The sequence below is a fragment of the Sus scrofa genome, chromosome 13 (genome assembly GCF_054392235.1).
Source record: "Sus scrofa isolate SSC_HxYL_T2T_F1_AM1 chromosome 13, Sscrofa_HxYL_maternal_Yorkshire_Landrace_v2.0, whole genome shotgun sequence".
Classification (NCBI taxonomy): Eukaryota; Metazoa; Chordata; class Mammalia; order Artiodactyla; family Suidae; genus Sus; species Sus scrofa.
In genome coordinates this window covers 138,001,063-138,024,816 of record NC_139395.1, presented here as the reverse complement: position 1 = coordinate 138,024,816, position 23,754 = coordinate 138,001,063, and the positions used below count along the sequence as shown (strand labels likewise).

Below are 23,754 nucleotides of genomic sequence, written 5' to 3'. Positions count from 1 at the left end.
GGAACTGCAGTGAGATGGTGACAAGCTAGGGTTTATATTTCACAGACTCTACCAGGCAAGGTGGCTGGAAACGGAAGAAGGAAGTAGCCAAACTGCAACTGGGACAAAGGGCTACAAATACTGTTGGAGAGACAAATACAAGGAAAAAGTTTCATATAATTGTTATAGTCAGGTCAGGAGAGTTATACATTTTCTGGACTCACTTTATTCTTAGCTTGTTGCTGAGCCCTTTTCAAAGGTTAGCTTATCATTGTCCTTTGTCTTTTTCACATTCCTCCTGAATCTGCCCCCTAGCTCCTGACCCTCCCTCCACACCACACACCCATACACACGTGAATAATCTCCTCCCATCCTCTCCTCAACCCAAGTATGTTCCTTTCTTCAAACCCTCCATCTTCCATGAGCCACTTCGGAAGCCACCCCCCAAAATCAGTGATGGCTAAAAGATGTAACAGTGAACACAGATAACAAACTACTTCTATCATTTAAGGCCAAATCCATATTCCCATTAGCTATTTATACCTTTATGGTTTCATTCTTTTTTTTTTTTTTTTTTTTTTTTCTTTTTTGGCTGCACCTGCAGCATACGAAAGTTCCTGGGCCAGGTATCAAATCCAACCTGTAGCTGTGACCTACGCCACAGCTGTGGCAATTCCGGATCCTCAACCCACTGTGCCAAGTGGGGGGAACCCATGCCCCAACAGGGACCCAAGCCACTGCAGAGACAACACCAGATCCTTAACCTGCTATGCCACAATGGGAACTCCTTGTTTCATTCTTTTACTTAAACTTTTTGTTTTGTTTTGTTTTTTTAAGGCAGCACCTGCAGCATATGGAAGTTCCTAGGCTAGGGGTCGAATCAGAGCTGCGGCTGCTGGCCTACACCACAGCCACACCAACGCCAGATGCAGACCACTTCTGTGACCTAAGGAGAAGCTCATGACAATGCCGGATCCTTAACCAGGGGCCAGAGACTGAACCTGCGTCCTCATGGATACTAGTTGGGTTTGTTACCACTGAGCCACAACAGGAACTCCTACTTAAAGTCATCTGAACAGAACACTACTTCTGAATTCTGTTATAAAAAATTTGGACCATCTAATGTGGGCACCACTGTTCTAAGGCCTTTCAGAGCAGCTACTATTTCCATGAATATCAGAGTATATATTGCATTGGCCCTGAGAATTTAGGACCCTAGAGAAAATGATTCTGATTCTGCATAACCTGTAAGAGAGAGAAAGGATGACTGCACAAGTGTAAGAAGGAAGTGAATATTGCAATTCTACAAATCTTTCCTGAGTGCCTGGTGCATGCTAGGGGCATATACTGTGCTTCTTAGAATCCATAAAAGGATATAAAGGTGTTAAAAGGGCATCCTCTTTATCTTTTGGCATGTCTTACACATTTCATAGTTTTAAAAACATAGTCCCCACTCTTCAGAACTCAAGTCAAGTAGGGGAGACAGCCACCAACACAAATGAAAGCAGGCCCTGACACATCCTTCTAAGAAGGGTACAAAGTACCATGAGATAATAGATAATAGATTAATCTGCTTTTGAGGAACAAGAGACTGGTCATCTATCTTTATAAGGGTATGTGGCCAAAAGTTTGATATTTAAGAAGACATCTTTCTCGCTAATACATCTGGTAAGCCTTAAATGAATATTTTTGAATCTACAATTGAAAAGACATTAAGGTGAACCCAGGGGATCACAGGCTCAAAGCTGCTATCAGGTCCTCTTGGTTATTTTTCAGAACAGATAGCACTGCTTGTCCACGCTTTACATCACACTCTTTTTTTTTTTTTTGCTTTTTACTCTTTAGAGCTGCACTGGCAGCATATGGAAGTTCTCAGGTTAGGGGTCGAACTGTAGCTGCTGGCCTACACCACAGCCGCAGCAGTGCAGGATTTGAGCCGTGTCTGCAATCTACATCACAGTTCATGACAATGCTGGATCTCTGACCCACTGAGCGAGGCCAGGGATTGAAACGGCATCTTCATGGATACTAGTCGGATTCGTTTCCACTGCACCACAATGGGAAGTCCATACATTACACTTTTTCTAGTGCTCCTTCCGCTCCAGTCTGTCCACGTTGTACCTCAAAACCCTCTCAGAGTCTATCAGCCTCTACCATCATAGCCAATCTGTGTTCAATTCCCCCCTTCACTACCCTCCCATCTCCGACACACACACACACAGGGCATGTGGTGACGCTAATCTTCCAGTGTATAAGTTCACAGTACAAAAGGGTTGCAGATTCCCTTTAAGTGCAATCTTTCCGGAAGGTAGGGACAAGCCAAGAAACCTTTCAAAGTCCCCCTGGCATATGGGCAGGCTCTACTCCCATCTCGTCCACATTGCCACTGACAGGCCTGGGACCAAAGCCTGAAAGGAAAACAAAAAAAGCCCCTGGCTCCAGTCCATTCCACAACCCTCATGTCAGGCAGGAAAATGTGTTTTTATGTCTTCTTGCTCATATGACTTCTTAGATATAAAAACCAGACTGATGACTTCTTTTTCCCTTCTCTAAAAAGGAAAGCCCCTCCTCAAAAACAAAAAACAAATAACAACAACGAAAACAACAAAAAACCACCCTGCTTAAAGCAGGGAGTTTCTCATGAAATTTTCTCTACGGAAATATTTGTACATAATTAAAAGGAAAGATTTATATTTTCTCCATCAAAATCAAAATGTTTATCTATAGTACAACACAAACATTTTCTATGCTAAAATATGCTGTATCTAGAGTATTTATACACTGTGTAATAGCATTTAATACTACTCAGCATTTATGACTTCAGTAATTTTGCAGTTTAATGATTTGGAAAGAAGCTACCAGGAGTCAGGAGTCCCAGCTGTGTCTTAAATCAATTGTTTGGTCTTGGGCAAGTCACCTAACCTCTCTAGGCTTCAATTTCTTATCTGCAAACTGAAGGAATTGGACTAGAACAGTCTCTACGGTCCCTTTTAGCAACTGAAAAAGGGTTCTGTGAATATAAGCAATCAGAGCAATCAATTTGCAATTAGGGTATGTCAAAACCGACTTGCTCTCCCCATCACTGGAAATGCTCAATCTCTTAGAGAAATTACAGTATTTCTGCTTTGGTACAAAGGATTGAACCAAATGACCTCTGCTATGTCTTTCAATTGGAAGAGTCTATCATCTTATGAATTAGTTCTAGAGACCATAAAACAGCCTGAAAATGAAATTAATTTAACAGGAAAGTCTGGGAGTGAAATGCCATCTTCCAGGTACAGTAAATGTTTGTTGTTACATTAACAGAGCAATGATAGGTATAGCAAGTCATTGTGTAGCAAAAAGAGACTGTTTGCCTTGGGCCAGGTTGCTGGGTGGTGTAAATAACTCTGCAAACACAACACCTAGTGATGAAAAGGTCTAAATTCCTTCAGTCACTCCAAAGTGAGCATATAGGGTTTCGTCACGTAAAGCCTTCTGACTGCCAGTCAGAAAAACTAAGGGAAGGTGGGAGGAGGATCACAACAGGCTCTCATTTGTTTGGGGACAGACACTGTGTGTCTACACTGGTATGCGCCACTGGCCCAAATTTAGGGACATATAACAAGAGAGTGCAAATAATAACAATAATCACTGTGTTATCTTACATTTACATGTTGAATTGAATTTCCAAAGTAATTTCATCTATTTTAATCTTCTCTGGGCCTCATAATGGCCATGTGAGGTGGGCAGAGCAAATATTATCGACCCCTCTGAAGAAAATTGAAGTTTACAAAGGTCAGTAACATTCCTTTTCCTCAAAAATGAGAAACTGATCAAATCCTTATTATATCGTTTTTCAATTCCCTTAAATGCTTTTGTCATAGAGGTCGGCCAGAATATATCAATCCATTTATGATTTCAGTATATTTGATTATATTCAGGAACTGGTGGAGGGATATAACATTTTTATGGAATTTTAGGAAATACCTTTCAAAAAGGAACCCAATGACAACAATCCTGAATTGTAATGTAATGGTATTTTAAAAAGCTGAATTAGAAAGAGACGTTGAATTAGAAAGGTCTATTGCATTCAAGAAATAATAAAAGGGACCAAAAAAACCCCAAAAAACCTATAAAAAACTGAACGTAATTTAAGTTGTAATCTAGCAATGTGATTCTCGAAGCAGTAGTGGTAACTGGAAACATTAAATTAAAAGATAAAGAAATACCTTTTCAACCTTCCTAATAATTGGTAGGCTGAAAATTCTATGAGCTGTTATAATTCACTCATCCTCTTGACATGAGCTTTAGAGTGAGAAGAATTGGGTCTGAGTCCTAGAATCCTTACTTAAGCATCTACGTGTTCTGAGGTTAAACCCTTGAGCTCTTTAGGCCATAATCCAATACATTAATCTTTCATTCCATATATTTATGAAAAATAATTGCTGGCTATTATGTTAGGCACCCCAGGTATAGAAAGATACACAAGACATGGTTCTCCATCCTCAGAGTTAATTTTCATTAAATCAATTTAGTTAAATCAAAATCACCTTCCACATTTTTTTTGTGGCCTCACTTGAGACATACAGAAGTTCCTGGGCTAGGGATCAAACCTGCGCTACAACAGTGACCTGAGCCACAGCAGTGACAATGCTGGATCCTTAACCCACCAAGCCACCATGGAACTCCTTCTTTTATACTTTTAATCTTCATTATTCTTTCAGGCTTCTATTCCAAGCAAGCAGGTACATGGGGACAAGTGCCTAGAGGGACATGGGATAAATGAAAAATTCTAATACTGACACTGTAGATCACAGGACTACTGGGAATATTTCTTCAACTCGCGTGGTCAGCTAATCCCATCTTGCATCACATTCTCGCTCTCCTTTGTTACTGCCTAAAATGTAGCTACCTCTGGTTTATAGTCTCAATCTTATATTTTTCTTTGCATCTTCTTCCCTGACCCCACCTCCCATCATCTTCTCCTTCTAAAACTTTCCTACTGCAACCTCCTATTCCATCTTCAACATCTTAACTGAATGTTCCCTCAATCTCTGAATGAATGGTTACCATCACTACATTCAACTAATCACCAAAATCCTGTGGATATCTGCTTGTCAAGGAAGATTGTCAAAGACTTTGAAATGGGCAAAAAGACTCTGGGTATCCTTGCCTAGGGTAACATCTCCAGTTTATGTGAGACTTTCCTTGTTTTGGAGATATTTACAACACTGAAAACTGTAGCACACTTCTAGTGATGCAATTAATTCTTGTTCATGGAAGTGCAGTGAATCGTATCTGGTAGAATGCAATTGATTGTTAATGCCCTGTGGACATGACCAGCTTTGCCCTTAATTGCACAGATAGTTCAACATTTCTTGCTGGCTACATATAAATGTGGTCTTTGAATTTTCTCTATAATGTCTTATTGGTTCCCTCATTAACTGAGTTAAATAACATCTTTCACAAATATTCATTTTAGGAGTTCCCATCGTGGCGCAGCAGAAATAAATCCAACTAGGAACCATGAGGCTGCAGGTTAGATCCCTGGCCTTATTCAGTGGGTTAAGGATCTGGCATTGCCGTGGGCTGTGGTGTAGGTTGCAGACGCAGCTCAGATCCTGCGTTGCTGTGGCTCTGGCGTTGGCTGGCGTCTACAGCTGGAATTCGACCCCTAGCCTGGGAACCTCCATATACTGTGGGTGTGGCTCTAAATTTAAAATAAGACAAGAAAGATTCATTTTATATTTTTATGAATTATTTTACCCTTTTAAAAAGTGTCCTTTAACATTCTGAATACCTCTTGAATTTGTGAACTTCCCTCCATCGCAATGACTCTAGCACAGGTCATCATAATTTTTGCCTAGGTTATTTTAACAAATCTCCCTTTACCCTTGTCTCTAGCTTCTCCATCCTATTCCATTCTCTCCACGGCCAGAGTGCTTCTTCTAGCATGTAATCTGAACATACTACTCAACTTTGTAAAACTCCAGTTCCCGAGATAAGGTTCAAACCTCTTGGCATGATGTGATTTTCCAGGCTCATGTTTGAGACAGCCCTGCAATTCACCAGCGAGACTCAATTCAGTTCTCTGAATTCACTGCCTTCTCTCTCACCTCTGGAATTTAACACAGACAGTCTGCTTTGCATGCAACACATTCTGTACACCTGTCTCCACATGACTCTTGCTTACTCTTTAGGGATCCTGTCTGTTACAATTTCCTTCCCGCATACCTCAAGTCTGAGTTGATGCTCCACTTATGTCCTTCACTAGCAGCCTGTATCTTCACCTCTCTACCCCTCCCCTAACAGCACATACCACTGTATGAGAATTCTCTTTAACTATCTCCTCTCCTAGTCTGTAAATTCTTTGAGGGCAGGTGCCGTGACTATGCTGTTCACCACTGTGTTCCTAGCCCACGGCACAGCGATCAGCATATAGTAGTCATTCAAGAAAGTATTCGGAAAGCTGAGTTTTTTGTAAGGTCCCAGGATAATAACAAACTATTTTTTTCCCTTTCTTAGCAGCACTCAAGGCAAATGGAAGCTCCTGCGCCAGGGATCAAATCTGAGCCACAGCTATAACCTGTGCCACAGCTGTGGTAATGCCGGGTCCTTAACCTGCTGCACCACAGTGGGAACTCCAATACCAAACTTTCTTATAAAAGCTTTCTCAAGGACCATGACCACCACCACCCTCCAACAACCTATGAAAAAAGAACAGGTTATGCTCAGATAGAATCTACTTCAATTTATTTAGGCTTTTATTTTATAGAGTCAGAGAAAAATATTTAACTCATCTTTTAAAATTGTAAACAGTTCCATAAATTAGCCATTCCTAGAGGACATGAAAGAGGGTTTTGTTTTACTTCCTCTTTGATAGAAAAAAGGGAATGAGAGCAGGAAAAAAAAGACCAACCAGAATCATGAGAAAAGGCTATAGCTTACATGATGGGGCCTAGCTATTGCCCAACCGTTCTTCCTTCCTGCCTTTCTTTTTTCTCTTTCTTTCTTCCTGCCTTTCTTTTTTCCCTCTCTCTCCCTTTTTTCTTTCTTTCTTTCTTTCTTTCTTTCTTTCTTTCTTTCTTTCTTTCTTTCTTTTTCTTTCTTTCTTTCTTTCTTTCTCTTTCTTTCTTTTTCTTTCTTTCCCTCTCTCTCTCTCTCTCTCTCTCTCTCTGTCTCTCTCTCTCCCCCCTACTAAATCATTACCCAAGCAATATTATTAGTTCTAGGATAAATGTTGAAAACACTAGCTTTGTAATAAGGTATAAGAAGCAGTATAATATAGGTTGATGTTATTTTCCTTAAATCATATTTTACATTATTTTTCTTCTTTGTTAACTGATATTTCTTTATGTCCTTTGTTTGATTTATTCTTAAACAAAACTCTGAATTTATTATTCCACCTTAAAAAGGAATTCTAACATACATTGCAACACGGATGAGCTTTGGAGACATTATTCTAAGTGAAATAAGCCAGTCACAAGAGGACATATACTGTATGGTTTCACTTATATGAGTTAATTACAGTAGTCAAACTCATAGACATAAAGTTGAATGGTGTTTCCCAGGGACTAGGGGGAGAGGGGAATAGGGAATTGTTCTTTAATGGGTATAGCAGTTCAGTTTGGGAACATGAAAAAGTTCTGGAGATGGATGGTGATGACGGTTGCACAACAATATAAACATACTTAATGCCACTGAGCTGTACATTTTAAAATGGTTTAACTGTAAATTTATCACAATAAAAAAATTAAGAATGGGGGAAAAAATCCTGTCTTTAGCCTTGAAATTGCAGTACCTGACAGCAACTCATAGGAACCCTGGAAGACTAGGATGTGTAGGAGAAGAACACTGTTGATGTAGTTGTGAGAAAGGGAAAAAAGTCTAAGTGTAGGAGTTCCCAATGGGCCAAGAAACTGACTGCAGAAGCTCACATGGCTGCGAAGGCACAGGTTCAATCCCTGGCCCAGCACAGTGAATTAAAGGATCTGGCTTTGCTGCTGGCTGGGGCATAGGTCACAGTTGTGGCTTGGATTCAATCCCTGGCCTGGGACCTCCTACATGCCATGGGTATGGCCATTAAAAAAAAAAACAAAAACAAACAAACAACTACGTGTAAAGTGATTTAGAAGAAACTTATTAGTTAAAGCTGAAGGCTAAAAACTTCCATGAGAATAAAATCCTGCTCTGTATTTAGAAACAATGAAGTGTTCTCTTAGGATTATTTATAAAACCCTCCTTCTTACATATCCTTTCAGAAAAATGTCATCTTCTCTATCACATCTTACTCAGTTCCCAAGTAGGGAAGCAGGACAGTGGCAGAGAAAAGAGTCTGTACCCTGGAGCCAGACTATCTGAAACTGAATGCTAGCTCCACTTTGAGGAATTTATCATCTTTGTGCTTTGGTTTCATCTGGAAATTGGGGACAAGAATAATGGCATCTACCTCAGAGAGCTGTTGTGAGGCTTCCCCATGCATCTGACACATAATGAGCACAATATTGATATTCGCTATCGTTCTGGATCCATTTTCACACTCACACCCTACACAATGGCACTCACAGTGCACCCTGGGACCTCCTGGGGATCCCTGAGACCATAGGGGGTCTGAGGTAAGAACTGTTTTCACAATAATAAGACAATATTGTCCTTCTTCACTCACACTCATAATTCCACAAATTCTTACAGTGGAATTTCCCAGTGGCTACCACGTGCCATTTGATATTATAATAGATTGAAAGCAGAAGCTGAGATAAGAATCCAGCTTTTGAAGTTCCTGTCATGGCTGAGTGGAAACAAATCTGACTATGCATCCACGAGGACACAGGTTTGACCCCTGGCCTCGCTCAGTGGGTTAAGGATCCTGTATTGCAGTGAGCCGTGGTGTAGGTTGTAGATGCAGTTTGGATCTGACCTTGCTGTGGCTGTGGCATAGGCCAGGGGCTATAGCTCTGCTTTGACCTCTAGCCTGAGAACCTCCACATGTTGCAAGTACAGCCCGAAAAAGGCAAAATAAATAAATAAATAAATAAAGGAATCCAGCTTTTTTTTTTTTTTTTTTTTTTTTTTTGTCTTTTTGCCATTTTCTTGGGCCGCTCTCACGGCATATGGAGGTTCCCAGGCTAGGGGTCGAATCGGAGCTGTAGCCACCGGCCTACGCCAGAGCCACAGCAGCGTGGGATCCAAGCCGCGTCTGCAACCTACACCACAGCTCACGGCAACGCCGGATCGTTAACCCACTGAGCAAGGGCAGGGACCGAACCCGCAACCTCATGGTTCCTAGTCGGGTTCGTTAACCACTGCGCCACGATGGGAACTCCGAATCCAGCTTTTTAATCTACTAAGTCAGACATGAAAAGATTTGTAAGAAAATCTCTTCTTATAATGCCACTTTCCTCACAAAAAAATTTTGAAGGTGTGGAAATTATAGTTACTTTTCATAAAAACCTATGTTTTTATGAAACATAAAAGTTATTTATGTGAATGTGTAATAGTTTTTTAAAAAATAAATTGGTTAATAATAAAATTTTTTCTCAGTTTTAATTTTTACTATGGTAAATACTGCATAAACAAAAGCGCTTTGCATCTGTCCAGAGAAAACCATGACTCAAAAAGACACATGTACTCCAATGTTCAGTGCAGCACTATATACACTAGCCAAGACATGGAAACAACCTAAATGCCCATTGACAGAGGAGTGGATAAAGAAGATGTGGTACATATACACAATGGAATATTACTCAGCCATTAAAAGGAAAGAAATAATGGCATTTGCAGCAACATGGATGGAACTAGAAATTATCATGCTAAGTGAAGTCAGTAGACAATGAGACACCAAAATCAATTGCTATCACTTACATGTGGAATCTAAAGAAAGGACACAATGAACTTCTTTGCAGAACAGACACTGACTCACAGAGTTTGAAAAACTTATGTTTTCCAAATGAGACAGGCTGGGGGCTGGGGGGATACACTGAGGGTTTGGGATGGAAATGCTATAAAATTTGGTTGTGATGATCGTTGTACAACTATAAATGTAATAAAATTCATTGAGTAATAAAAAAAACAAAACAAAACAAAACTTACTAGGCAGTTTTGTCAAACAATCCTTATTATATTACCTATATTAATAAAAGCTGTAATTAAAATCTTTCATATTTCATACTAACCCCCCACCCAAAAAAAAAACCCTCAAAAGCCCTTTAGAAATCTCAATAAAGTTTTTTGGTCCCAAGACAAAAATGTTTGAGAACCACTGTTCTACTATAATATATTACAGTTTATGTGTTAATTTTTCAAGTAGACTGTGTATATTTGTGGAAAGGAATACTATTTTTCTTTTTTCTTTTTCTCTCCTTCCCTTTCCCTTTACCACCCCTCCCTCCCTTCCTTTCTTCTTAAATTTCTCCAGGTATTGACTGAGAGCATTTTTTACATGCCAGACAATCAGTGGAGGGAACGAAGCTCATATATAATAGCGACTACCATTTATTCAGGGCTCCATGTATCTTATGCACTGTACTCAGCCTTTCATTTAACAGTCACAAGTTCTAGAATTATCCCTATTATATACATGGGGGAAACTCAGAGACATTTAATAACTTGGATAGCTAATAAACAGAACCGCCAGGTCTCAACTCCCTAATTTTATTTTATTTTTATTATTTATTTATTTATTTTTTTGCCATGACATTGGAAGTTCCCAAGCTAGGGATCAAACTCATGCACACAGCAGCAACCCAAACCACTGCAGTGACAACGCTGGATCCTTAACCCACTGCACCACGAGGGAGCTCCTATTTTTATTTTTATTTTTCAACTCTCTAATTTTAGAAGCCAAGCTCTTAACCATGATAAAAGAATAGAAAATATAGAGAAATCAGAAAAGCTATGATTAGGCAAGACAAATGATTTACAAAGCATGGTTCCAGTAGTATCTATCAAGTAGCTAATTTACCTTTGCCAGTGTTTTATAATTCTGGATTTCTCTTGGATATTCACATTGTGACTTGGAACAATTTTTATCTGGTTTAACATACTGTCTCATACTAATGTTAATAAGATCTTTCCTCAGAGGGTCAATTCCTCAACTGGAATGTATTGCCCCTGCCTCTTAAGGAGGAGAATAGGCGGTGCCTCTCAGTACCTTATGTCTCTGAAAGAACTAGTAGGATACAAATTTTAAAGTGTACCACTATAAACGTAATGTAATAATATTATAAAAATTTGAGAAACAAAGAAAAAGTTACTCATTCGCCGGAACTCACAAAATTTTGGTGTACTTCTTTCAATTTTTCACTTGAAAAATTTTACATGTTAACTCTAATTGTGCTGTACTTGCAACTTTGTCTCCCGTTTCTTTTCTCTGACAACTACATCATATTTATTTTTCATGTTGATTTCATTACCGTCAGTTTTAAAAGGCAGCAAATACTCTATCAATTGGCTGTTAACTACAGTTATTCTTGTTATTTGTGATAGTTATGGTCTATATAAAGTCATCACAAACAATGAATTAGTGAATACTGAACCACTGCTTCTAGGGGAAATATAGCGTTAGGTTTCTGTGAGCCCCTGGACATAACATTTTCGCCAACTGATCAATACACAACCTTGTTTTATGTGTGTCTTTGTTTAATGACACTTTAATATACATTGTTGATCCATTAACACTGAACTCACAGCTAACAGCACAATAATTAGCCAACATTTATGCCTAAATTAAGCTGTTTTTCTCAGCCAATCACAGCCTTCATAGGAAGTCCAGGTAGCACTTCCACACTACACTTGGGGGCTCTTCTAAACAGGGAGATCACCAACAAAAAGCATGCAAATATGAAAAAGAGGGCACTAAATCACTTTGAGAAAGACACTTGCTACAGTATGAGCACGGAAACAAGAAGGTAGAGAACATCACTGCTCTCTTTCACTTGGGAGTGTATACTTCAGACAACTCAAAATTTTTACTACTCTGCTCATGCCTGAAAATGACCTTTTGTAAGAGTGCTGGCAAGAATTGATTTGGGGGTTAAATATAAGTTTAGTGACCAGGTGCATTCAAATACAGAATCTGAGAATAATGGGTATCAACTATCTATATTATTATTGAATAGTTAGGCTATTTCTTTTTCTTTCAATTAAAATAATGTTGTGATTAATATGTCTATGCATAAGACTTCTTATTATTCCACTTATTCTACTTCTGAGTATGTCCCCAGAAATACAGAGATAGTTATAATTTTGATAGAGCCTCCTTATTGCAGAGGTCTTGGAGTAGCTTGTGCCAATTCCTCAGATCCTTGCTCCTTACAAAGTGTTGTCCTAGAACCAGCAGCAGCAGCAGCAGCATCTGGGAACTAATTAGAAATGCTGACAGGAGTTCCCGTGGTGGCGCAGTGGTTAACGAATCCGACTAGGAACCATGAGGTTGCGGGTTCGGTCCCTGCCCTTGCTCAGTGGGTTAAAGATCCGGCGTTGCCGTGAGCTGTGGTGTAGGTCGCAGATGCGACTTGGATCCTGCGTTGCTGTGGCTCTGGCGTAGGCTGGCGGCCACAGCTCCGATTAGACCCCTAGCCTGGGAACCTCCATATGCCGCGGGAGCGGCCCAAGAAATGGCAAAAAGACAAAAAAAAAAATAAAAATAAATTTAAAAAAAAATGCTGACAAATTTACCCCAGATTAAGTGAAGCAGAGATCTGGTATTTAACAAAATCCTCATGTGATTCCTATGAATATTAAAAGTATGAGAATTGTGATGGAACATGATGGAGGATAATGTGGGAAAAAGAATATATATGTATTCTTACATATATATAAGCTGGGTCACTTTGCTGTATAGTAGAAATTGACAGAACATTGCAAATCAACTCTAATAAAAAATTAAAAATAAATTTTTAAAAAGTATGAGAAGCTCAGCTATAAATCAAGAATTCTCAAACTTTATTATCGCCTAGCCAGCTTGTTAAAAGAGATGCACTTCAGATTCAGAACAGATGTTCAGGGTTGGGCCTGAGAATGCGCATTTCTGACATGTTCCCAAGTGATGCTGGTGCTCCTGGTCTCAGGACACTTTGAGTACTGCATTAAGTGGTTCATGAGTAGGTCTCGAGAGGATTAATGTTTTTAAATTGCTAATGCAACTTGTTTTTGCAGAAAGGAGAGAAATATAATCAATTTACAGCTCACCAAAAAAAAAAAAAAAAAAAAAAATCCTTCTCACTGTATAAGGCCAGGTTTTTTTTTTTTTTTTTGTCTTTTGTCTTTTGTTGTTGTTGTTATTGTTGCTATTTCTTGGGCCGCTCCCGCGGCATATGGAGGTTCCCAGGCTAGGGGTTGAATCAGAGCTGTAGCCACCGGCCTACGCCAGAGCCACAGCAACGTGGGATCCGAGCCGCGTCTGCAACCTACACCACAGCTCACGGCAATGCCGGATCGTTAACCCACTGAGCAAGGGCAGGGACCGAACCCGCAACCTCATGGTTCCTAGTCGGATTCGTTAACCACTGCGCCACGACGGGAACTCCAAGGCCAGGTTTTGAGGCAGGTAAGCTAGTCAGGTTGGTTAAACCTAGTCAAGGCTGATGGAGAGGAGGCTAATGTGGATGGGTCAACTGAAAAACAAAAGTTTTTTGTTTCTGTTTTGCTTGTTTGTTTTTTGTTTTTTTTTTTTTTTTTTTTTTTTGTTTTTTTTGTTTTTTTTGTATTTTGGCACCCCCTATAAAAGAATCTACAATTTAAGTAGCTAGAAAAAAATTCTTGAGTAGTTCATAAACTATTGAGTAGTTCATAAACTATTTTATTCATTACATTCCAAAATAAGAGAATCTGCTTGGTAAAAGTGTCAAAGAAACACATCGTTTTTTACCTTTTAGTTTTTTGTGGTGAAAAATAATATCTGTACAATAGAAGGATAGGTCCCAAGACAAAGCCCTAAAGATTTTAGTCTTAGGCAAATCCTAGGCTATGATGATTCAGGAATAAACTGGAGATTTCTCTTAGAAAAAACTTGAAACCACAGTTTCCTCATCCTGAATCTTCAAGTTCAGCCCAGTCAATTCAAACACATAACTCTTCTCCAGCATAAAGACATTTTTTGGGTACAAGCCATATGCATTTCGGATAAATCACAATGACCATTTCATATCGCTCATGAGCTTGGCAAAGCTTCAGGGCAGTACAGTCTCCTGAACAGGTACTTCCTTGACGTGCCTTCTTTCTCCTTAAACTTCGGGCCCCTTTGTTCTGCCTTAAGAGTCAAGTTCTCTTGGTTATTCCTCTTTACTTTCCAGATCTGGTTCAAGGCTATTAGAATCTGGGTGGCTAACCATTCTTTGTTTTTTAAAACCATTCCAAGGTCTTTTACAGAGTAAGCAGGAAAAAGGCAATCTGTGGCAAGAGCAGTTTAGCACAAACAAAAGCCAGTAGCAAAGGTAAAAAGATTCAGTTAAAAGAAATCCTTATCAATGTAGATAACCTTTTTTGATCAAAGGAGAGCAGATGATGGGGAGTGAGTACTGTTTCGGTGTGTTATGGCAGAAGGCCTGATTGGAGAAAAGATCATGCAAAGGATTAAGAAAATATAAAGGATTATGTGATTGATTTTCTTTCTCCAAGAAATCTGCTCTGGTTTCCAGGGCTCTGAGAAAATTTAAGGATTAGATTAGGGCCCAGCTTTGATCATTAACACAAGCAGTATAAAGCAAATGTTCAGTTATTTTTGATTAGACAAACAGATGGAAGGGGTTCTGTTCAAAAATGGCCAGAAATAGGAGGAGAGGATGAGGAGGGAGAACCTGGCTAAGTAGTAACATTTCTGTTCAGATTGGCTCCTGAACCCCAGAAGCTGCAATATCAGGTGGGTATTTCCCAGGAGTTTTTATGCTTAGCAAAGAGTTAAAATGAGTATGTAATTCAGGTCTAGTAGTGACTGGAAAACCCAAAGGTATGTTGCATCCGTTTCTCCTTAGTATGTATGTGTATTTGAATTTGTTATGTGAGAGGAGATAATTGGTGAGTAATTGGTAAAAAGCTTAATCTCACTTTAATCAAAGGATTATTTTCTCTGGAAAAAGCAATCATGGCTTTGTGTTTTGGTGGGCTTGATCTCACTAATCTCAATTATCCACGGCTATCCAAGCCTGCAGATAGCCTAATGTGTCCCATTAAAGGCAGAAGGGACAGCTACTAGAAATGCAGGCACAGTGCCTCAGGGGTAATAAGAAGCCTCAGAGGGCTTATTTCTCAAATTGAGCCCTCCTTAGTAATAGCAACTGTGACAGCCCTCTTTAGGACTCTAAGAGTCTGTTTCAGTCTGGGTCTCAGATCCATTCTCTTTGGTTTAAGGTACAAACTGCTGTCCTGGCTGCCACCTGCCCAGGCAGGTGAGCCATCAGCTCTGCCACAGTCTCCTTGGGCTCTGCCTCCCTTCTTCTCCACTCCCTTTCTTCCCTCCCTTGTCTTTGGCTACTTCCTAAGTGGTTCACTATTAATCAACTCATTCTTTCACTTCTCTGGCCTTTCTGGAATCTAAATTTTTTCATGAAAATATCCTCCTGGTTCTGCTCACTTCAGCTCCTACCCACAGCCCAGGAATTCCCAGTACAAAGTAGCACATTGAAGACAATTACCATCTGTCAGTGGGAAGTCCTACATTGTTTTTCCTTAAATTTTTTAAATAATTAAAACTATAATTACTACACATTCTCTTAGGGTTTCCCTGTAATATAGGACTGCTTTTTGCAAGATGTTTTTAACCTACTACACATAAAAGTATTGTTACTAAATGGAACCACTAGATGAAATTACTACAGCTGTTAGGACTAGACATTAGACCTCTCTGCTTGACTATATACAAATGAAAAAGGATACAAGAAAAATTTTAGACTGTAGGAAATGAGCACACAAACAAAAATGGGGTTTTCTGTTTTATAATTATAAAAATTAAAAGTGAAAATTTATCTTTTTTCTTTGACAAAATCTATAAACTCAAAACAACAATCTAGGAGTTCCCACTGTGGCTCGGTGGGTTAAGAACCTGACATAGTCTCTGTAAAGATGTGGGTTTAATCCCTGGCTCAGTGGGTTAAGGATCCAGTGTTGCTGCAAGCTGTGGTATAGATCACAGATGTGGTTCGGGTCTGATGTTGCTATGGCTGTGGCGTAGGCCTCAGCTGCAGCTTCGATTCAACCCCTAGCCTAGGAGCTGCCTTCCACATGACGCAGCTGCGGTCATAAAAACAACAACAACAACAAACACCAATCTATCAACCAACTTGTTATTTGGAGAATTGTAAAAAGAATACTTTTCAAAGGCTAGCAACTCTCATACAAAATAACCAAATCTTATTTTTTTGAAGCCTGCTTAAACCATTTATGAATGTAGTGGGTCTTCATTTTCTTGTTCACTGCAGACTTTCATCCTTCCCCAGGCTTCAGTTTGAAATAGAGATTCATATGAGGTAGTGAGAGACAAAGAGCTAATATGAGGAATTTTGCTTCTTAAGAGCACTAATAAAAGTCAGATTAAGGAAGAGGCTACAAAACACAACCAAACTGAGGTTATCAGTTTATCTGTTGCCACAAGCCCTATTAGTTCAGACCACCAAATAACTACTCTAATGGAAGCTCTCTCTTGACTACAAAGAACAATGGCCCAGACAACATTTATAATGAGCATCTCTAAAGGTGGGACAGTCAAATCTCAACAGGACTCTATTTCCTCTGTATGAGGAAGTCCCCAGGTAAATCTGAAAATGATTTAACCTTTCTATGTCACTCAGATATCTCCATCTGAAACATACCTGACACTTTCTCCTCCTCTGCTATAGCAGCATCCCATGGAGGTTAAATGTCTATAAAATACCACAAAAAGTTGGAATAAAGGTAGATTTTAACCAGATGGTCTACAAATTGTCACTTGCCTATCTGATGTATGTAATAACCAGATTTCAAGAATCTTAACAACGTTAGAGTTAGAAAGGGCATTTGAGACCACTAAGAACAATTCCTTCATCTCATACATTAAAACCTAAGCTGAGGAAAATTTTTACTTATTTATATATATATATATATATATTTTTTTTTTTTTTGCCTTTTCTAGGGCTGCTCCCACGGCATATGGAGGTTCCCAGGCTAGGGGTCAAATCAGAGCCATAGCCACCAGCCTACACCAGAGCCACAGCAACATGGGATTTGAGCCGCGTCTGCGACCTACACCACAGCTCACGGCAATGCCGGATCCTTAACCCACTGAGCAAGGCCAGGGATCGAACCCGCAACCTCACGGTTCCTAGTCAGATTCGTTAACCACGGCACCACAATGGGAACTCCGGAAAATTTTTAAAAAGCTGAGAGAATTGGAATCTTACCAAGGATGACCTGAGACTGTCACATAGGCCCTTACAGTTTTTGTCCAATTCTTCTTCCATTGCCTCATTGTGCCTCACAGTAGGGAAATGGAAAACATGCTGATTTTATCCATTTTAAAATAAATAACTTTTTAGGTAAAGAAAGAAACTAGGTAAATGGTTGCATAATAGAACCTCATTGTTAAAAACTTTAGTATACACCAATGATTCAATTCGCCCTCTGTTTAAGATGGTGCATGTGAATCTCCTGCTGAAGTGTAAAAAGCGAAAGAAATTTAAGAGTATCCAGTATTCCTTACACTGACAGTTCTCTGTCCAATTCATCTGAACACTAGCACACATCCTCCTTGTTAACCATCCCTCCCTATGCAATGATTCTCGGTTGTGACATTTTGGAACGACACACCCCTCACACATATCCACATGTGTACTTACAAGGATCCATCCTAATAGGGCAGCAAGCAAAGTTTGAAAAACTTTCCCAAGCACTATTCCTACTCTGGCCTCCAACCAGTGGAAAAATCACCAATCCAAAAAAAAAAAAAAAAAAAAAAAAAAGATACTCGTCCAATAAACAAGTGTTTATGAAGTGTCTACTCTGTGCCAGGCATGGAGGATAAAGTGCTGAACAAAAAGTTAATACTAAATACTCAATCTGAGCTTTAGTACCTAGAAGACACTCTCTTTATATACCCAAAGTGCCTGGCATGTCAGCTACCCACTCCTCAGTTTGAAAGTTCCCGAATCTCCTTGAGGAATCTATATCTGCACATAAGCCAAAGGATGAAAAGGTCCCTGTCCCTTTTTTTGATTTTACCCCACCCTTCAGCATTCTCTATTCCCCTCCCACCTTTATTTCTCTCCTTAACACTTATCACTGTCTAAATATAATTTATTTATTCATTGCTTGTCTTCCCCAATGAAATAAGCTTCCAAGAGAGCAAGAATTTTTGTCTTTTTTTTTTTTTTTTAAACTGCTGGGTCCCCAGTACCCAGAACACACAGTAAATACTCAATAATACTTGTTGTTAAATGGATGCCAAAACTTTTACAACTGCCAATTCTACAACTGCCAATCTGCATTTTCACCCTGGTCTCCCAACCATTCCCTTCAGCTGTTCTCCCACGCCCGGTATATTGCTCTCTATGTCTTAGGATTTTTCCTGTCAGCTACATCTAGGCCAAGTACAGCCAGCGTGGGGTCCATGATCAACTACACATGATAATTTTTATTTACCCCACCCTCTTATCTTCCACTGCACCAGCTGTGCCAACACTTAACCCTATATCTTACTCTTTGTTGACTCCAGAGCATTGCTAGAGATCTTAGATTCATGCTGGACTGGACCAATCACAATTCATGGTAGGACTCAATGCTCAAAATTCATGGGATACAGAAGAAAGACACTGGGATTAAAAATTAGAGCTGGGTTTCAAAAAATTGGTGTACAACCTACTGACTCTGGCTGAGTTAGAAACCTTATTGAGTCTGTTTTCTCGTCTGTAAAATGGGAGTAGTACTTACCTCACATCATGAGGATTATATTTGAAAGGAAACAATGTACATGAAAGCTCCTAGCAGATAACAGGCACATAGAAGTTGCTCAGTGTTAGCTCCTTCTCTTCCTTTAATTTAACATATTGTATTAACCTCCGATGATGCCCTCACTCTTTGAAAATGACTAACACCCACTTAAGCAAGAAAAAACCACGCTTTCTGGTATGAATCAATTTTCCTATCTTCCCTACTTTCCATATCGGAATTCTATGTCTTCACTCATCCTTTTCCTGATTCAGAAATAGTGTCCTTCTTTTGTAAGGTTAACCCTCTACCCATACTAATAATTTTCAACCCTACATTAAATCAGCTGGGGAACCTTTTAAAAATGCAGATATCTGGCTCCCACCACAGACCAATTAAATATGAATCTCTGGAGGTAGGAACATGGCATCAGTATTTTTTTAAGCTCCCTGGCAGGGTACCAAGACAATTCGGTGGGGAAAGAACAGTCTTTTCAACAAATGTTACTGGAACTAAATATCCTCATTCAAAAGAATGAAGTTGAAACCTTCCTTATACGAGTCACAAAAATTAACTCAAAGTGAATCACAGACCTAAATGGAATAGCTAAAATTTTAAAACTTTTAGAAGAAAAAATAAGGGTAAATCTTCATATCCTTGGGTTAGGCAAAGCCTTCTGAGATATGACACCAACAGCATAAACAACGACAAAGACAGATAAACTGAACTTCATTGAAATTTTTAAATTTGGTGCTGCAAACAATATCATCAAGAGAGTGAAAAGACAACCCATGGAATGCAAGTTATCACAAAACATATACTTGATAAAGAACTTGTATTCAGAATATATAAAAAACTCACACTCAATAATAAAGAGATAAATAACCTAATTTTTAAATAAGCAAAGGATCTGAATAGATATTTTTCCAAAAAAGAAATACAGATAACCAATAAACACAGGGAAAGATGCTCAACATCATTAGCCGTTATAGAAATATAAACCAAAACCACAATGAGATACCACTCCAAACTCACTAAGATTGTTCTCATCAGAAAAACATAATAATAATTATTGGTGAAGATGTGGAGAAACTGAAACCCTCATATGCTGCTGGTGGGAATGCAAAATGGTACAGCTGCTTTGGAAAATAGTTTTTGGACAATCTCGAGAATGTTAAACATATAGTTATCATACGACCTAGCAATTCTAATACTAGATATATACCCCAAAGAAATGAAAACATGTACTCACAAAAGCTTGTACACAAATGTACATAGCAGTATTATTCACATAGCAGCCACAGCAACTAAAAAGTGGAAAGAACCCAAATGTCCATCAACCAATGAATGGAGAAGTAAAATGTGGTATATTTATTCAATGGAATATTAGTCAGTGATAAAAAGGAATGAAGCACTGATACATGATACGACATGAATAAACTTTGAAAACCTTATATTAAGTGAACAAAGTTACAGTTGACCCTTGAACAACATGGATTTGAATTGTGCAGGTCCATTTACACTCATATTTTTTTCAATAGTAAATACCAGTTTTATATAGTCCATGATTGGTTGAATACAAGGATGCTGAAGTATTGTGGATACAGAGGGATGAGTACAAGTTATACTCAGATTAACTCTCTCACATTGTTCAGGGATCAGCTGGACTCACAAAAGATCATATACTGTATAATTTATTTATAAGAAATGATCAAAACAAGCAGGTCTATGTGTAGAGAAAGTAGATTAGTGGTTGCCTAGGGGGGAGGTGAGGGAAAGTAGGAATGAATGCCAATGGGTAAATGTTTCTTTCTGCAAAGATGAAAACGTTCTAAAACTGACTGTGGTCATGGTTGAACAACTCTATGAACACACTAAAAACCACTGGATAGGAAAGAGACAGAAAGTGCCCCAGGTAATTCTAATCTTAATGTCTATTTACAGAAACCAATTTCTGAACCACAACACTATAAGTATATGGTATCTGACCTTCTAGATTCCTTAGAGGTAAAGATGGTATCCTCTAATTCTTTCTCTCTCCCATATCCTTAAGGAATAATAACTTACACATAGCAGGAGTGTAATATCCTTTAAATGACTTTTCCTTGCTTTTTTCAGGGCTGCACCTGTAGCATATGGAAGTTCCCAGGCTAGGGTTCTAATTCGAGCTGCAGCCGCCATCCTATGCCACAACAATAGTGATGAAGGATCTGAGCTGCACTGGCAACCTACACCACAGCTCACAGCAACACTGGATCCTTAACCCACTGAGTGAGGCCAGGGATCAAACCCGCATCCTCACTGATACTAGTCGGGTTCATAATCCACTGAGCCACAACAGGGACTCCTTAAATGACTTTTTAAAAAAAGTAATAGAGTATTCTTAGTGAGCATTTCTACTTTAATCGAACTTGTAGGGAGTTGCCATTGTGGCTCAACGGGTTATGAACCCTACTAGTCTCTATGAGGATGCGGGTTCGATCCCTGGCCTTGCTCAGTGGGATCCGGTCTTGCCATGAGCTGTGGTATGGGTTGCGGATGCAGTTCACATCCCAAGTTGCTGTGGTTGTGGCCATGGTGTAAGCCAGCAGCTGCAGCTCCCATTAGACCCCCTAGCCTGGGAACTTCAATATACCACAAGTGCAGCCCTAAAAAAAGCAAAAAAAAAAAGCAAAAAAAAAAACCCAACAAAACAAAACTTAAGAGTCAGGCTGCCACCTGGTAGAATCAGCCATCTTGGCCACCTTGATTCATTTGAGCTCCCCAAGCAATAAGTTCAGCTATAGCACATAGAGAGAGGATAGGTAGACAGTGCAAACCAAACTGACCGGTTCTGCCATTCAAGTAAGGTTGTTCCGTCATATACCAGTGGATGTGGCCTCTGGCCCTTAGGAACCATTCTTTTGACGGCTCCCCTAGGACATGGCTCTGGTTTGACTGACTTTGTTTACTAAATAAATTAATTCCTACTTCTGGAGTAGCTTCAATTTTTAAACAGAAAGCCATCTATTGACAGTCACTGATACACAGGATTTTATTGTTTGATATTAAACAATTAAGAGTTATTGTTTTTTTCCCTACAAGTACACTATACATGAAAATAAATATAATCTAGAATACAGACTCGAGTGGAGAAAGAGGGAGTTTCTATATCCAGTCTCTGCCTTAAAGGGATAGCTTTACTTTAAGTAAATCCAAAGGGCAGACTGTATTTCTTTCATGGAAATAAAAGCTCCCTTAGGCAAAAAGGAGTCTGACAAACATTTCCTAAGATGAGTTTCATTACGTAAACACATTTAAAAAAAAAAAATCCTAAGGATTCAGTCTTTTGATCTAGCAGTGATGTAAGACTTTAATAATTTCAGATAACTTTGAAATTGCTATTTCAACATTCTCTGGAGGTCCATACCTGAATAAGTCTAGGTATTTACAAATATAGGGAGTTGTGTTATTTACTCAACCCAGCAGGTAAAAAAATAGCAAAATATGACACCACAGTTGCTTGTAAATGGACAAAAATATGGTGTAGAATCAAGCAGAAGTTTTCCCTTGTATAACTCTAGTGAGTTCAAATGTACTCAGACAAAGCAATGTCAAGATGAGAAATAAAATTCTAAATCCTTAGGTTATTTTTGCAATTAAATGAGTTTACAATTGGAAGATTCATTAATAAGAATAATTCAAAAGATATCATTAGAGCCGTAATTTAGAAGCCTTGTTTCACGAGAAGATTATAATGTGAAAATCTCAAAACTTAAGCATTGATTATACAAGGAAAACATGCCAAGGCTGAATGATAAAAAAATGACAATTTGTGTTCCCTCTCACTGGAAGGAACAACCAGGTACATGGTGCTGACTAGAGTATAAACTGCTCTGAGTGAAGCAGTTAGAAAATGCTATTAGATTATGTGGGTTGAGGAGCTGCCCCGGGGGAGAACATGTCACAATGTCACTTCCCTCTTCTCCTTTACTACCACAACTTTCACCAGAATCAAACAGAGCCTTGGAAAAAAAATTCAGTCACAAATGCTAACTTTTTGTTAAAACTCCAAGCAAACTATCAAACAAACTTAATACCTGGAACGTTATCAGAAGTTTCTCGTGTTTCCCAGGCACAGTGGAAGAAACGATTTTCAGTTGGAAGTTCATCTTAGAAAAATGCTCATGTGAATCTCTACGCACATAATTATAGGATATATTAAGAAACCACCTCTTAGTTTTCATTAGGGGATATTAAACAAATCAGAATTTAAGGATGATTTCCCTTTTGCCTCTGGTGCAGGTTTTAGGTTTTTTGAAAATGTAAATAAAACGTACAGAGTGACATAAAGAGCTACAAATATATATAAATACACCCCTAGAGCTCCCATAATAAAAGCTTTTGAAAAAAATGGTTGGACTAGTTTTCATCTTCTCCAAACTGCAATCCCAAGACATTGATTGTTATACAATTATGAAACAAAGGCAAGGTGAAGGGTGAGAAAGAAGAGAAAGGACGGCAGAAAGGAAGACAAGTGCTCAGCAGGCTGGAACCTGCTGTGTCTGGCTGGCCCGGCTTTCCCCAGCACATTTGTGGCACCAGTTCTGGGCTTTTTCCTCTAGTACAATTCACATCATCTCTCAGAGACATGAATTTCCCTTTAAGCAAAGCCAAGCCAGCATCCAGAGGTAACGTGCAGAACCATAAATGAAAAATGTCCACGTCTAGCAGGCAGACAAGCAAAGGAAAACCAGCTGTCAGTTTCAGAGGCTCCTAGCTGCAACTGGGTTTCAGGTTTCTCTTTGCCTCTGTCTCTGTCTGTCGGTCTCTCTCATCGTGTCTCCCTCAATAATATCAGTTTTCTAATCACCTCAAATCACAAATACATTCTCCATCTGTCCTTGTGAAATAAATGCTGAT

At 39.1% G+C, this 23,754-nt stretch overlaps 1 protein-coding gene and 1 long non-coding RNA gene across 14 annotated transcripts in view; one reads left to right on the top strand and one right to left on the bottom strand.

Moving 5' to 3' along the window:
- The window catches only part of MAP3K13 (mitogen-activated protein kinase kinase kinase 13), a 176,386-nt gene that overhangs the window by 78,256 nt on the left and 74,376 nt on the right, over positions 1-23,754 (bottom strand). For 2 of the 13 annotated variants that reach the window (XM_021069985.2, XM_084990596.1), the window contains exon 1: positions 20,105-20,159. The exons of the other annotated variants lie outside the window; for them this stretch is intronic. The gene's annotated coding sequence lies outside the window, so the exon portion shown is untranslated. Of the gene's footprint in view, positions 1-20,104; positions 20,160-23,754 lie in introns of those variants that run through there. 13 annotated transcript variants of the gene reach the window in all.
- Positions 1-23,754, top strand: part of LOC146397643 (uncharacterized) — a 93,867-nt gene that overhangs the window by 60,308 nt on the left and 9,805 nt on the right. The window contains exon 2 of the long non-coding RNA XR_014824502.1: positions 10,268-10,375. This is a non-coding gene — a long non-coding RNA (uncharacterized LOC146397643). The remainder of the gene's footprint in view (positions 1-10,267; positions 10,376-23,754) is intronic.